Raw genomic sequence first — 1,378 nt, 5'->3', positions numbered from 1 at the left:
GTCCGAGTCAGACTCGGTCGTTGCGGCCCGCCGGTCTCGCGCTACGGCCAGGATGCGGAGTTTGATCGACACTGGTGGGAGCCGGGGGGTCGAAGGGGTTCCGGCCGCCCCGCCGTCCTCAGCGCCGCTGTCACCCAGACGGGAAGCTGCGCCCCGTCCGAGTCAGACTCGGTCGGTGCGGCCCGCTGTGGCCAGCTGGCAACTAGCTACGGAAGGGTACCGGCGCTCCCGACGAACCCGCCGGGGTGGCTGGTGACCAACGCTGCGTTCGGCGCTTATTGCTGCGACCGGGAGGGAAGCTGCGCCCCGTCCGAGTCAGACTCGGTCGTTGCGGCCCCCCCGAGCCCGCACGCCTCTCGCGGAAGGTCATACGCCACCGGCGGCACGAAAGACGCCTCCCGCAACGCGGTAGTCGGGAAAGGCTATTCCGATAGTCGAGCAGAGTTGCGACAACACATCCCGCGGTGCCGTCTGGTTAGGCAAGGGTTTGAGAAACAGCATTCGCGGTAGACCGGCGCGGCCGGCGGACACCCACGCGGCGTGCCGCAATCGGATCGCGCGCTCGGCCTCCGTTGATTTCCTCTAGGTGGGTGATTCGGGGCGTCTCGGTCTCGCTGCCGTTCGGTCGCGCCAAGGCCTGCGGGGGCGGCGCGTAGCGCACGCTCTCGCGGCGGCCGAGGCGCTAGAGTGCGACCCGCAAGTGGGGAGGAACCGTCCACCCAACGCCGGCGCGAGCCGGGGCCGGTGGGGGCCCTACCAAGGCGGGTCATGAGTGCCAGTCGGTCAGTTCGGGAGAAGGGGAGGGTACTCGGAGGCCCGCCGGGAGCAGACGGGGGTCCGGAAGCTGAGGGGGGTGAAGGACGGCGGCCGGGAGCAGACGGCCGTCCCCGGGAGGGGGTGTTCGTTCACGTGCGGACGCCGGGAGCAGGCGGCCGTCACGCGATTCTGCCAACCGTTCCTACCGGCCTGTGTTTAAGGAGGCGGCCGGTCCTCCGTCCTTGGATGGATAAGATTCGCAGATTTTCGCCCGGCCTGTGTTTAAGGAGGCGGCCGGTTCCCTCCTTCCTTCCTTTCTTGGATGTATAACATTCGCAGATTTTCGCCCGGCCGGTGGTTTAAGGAGGCGGCCGGTCCTCCCTCCTTGGATGTATAACATTCGCAGATTTTCGCCCGGCCTATGTTTAGTGAGGCGACCGGTCCTCCCTCCTTGGATGTATAACATTCGCATATTTTCGCCCGGCCGGTGGTTTAAGGAGGCGGCCGGTCCTCCCTCCTTGGATGTATAACATTCGCAGATTTTCGCCCGGCCTATGTTTAGTGAGGCGACCGGTCCTCCGTGGAGAGCGACCCGCAAGTGGGGAGGAACCGTCCACCCAAC

This window comes from Syngnathus typhle, unplaced genomic scaffold (assembly GCF_033458585.1).
Source record: "Syngnathus typhle isolate RoL2023-S1 ecotype Sweden unplaced genomic scaffold, RoL_Styp_1.0 HiC_scaffold_424, whole genome shotgun sequence".
In the NCBI taxonomy this organism is placed as follows: domain Eukaryota; kingdom Metazoa; phylum Chordata; class Actinopteri; order Syngnathiformes; family Syngnathidae; genus Syngnathus; species Syngnathus typhle.
The sequence above is the reverse complement of the archived record's forward strand: the minus strand, read 5'-3'. Positions refer to the sequence as shown.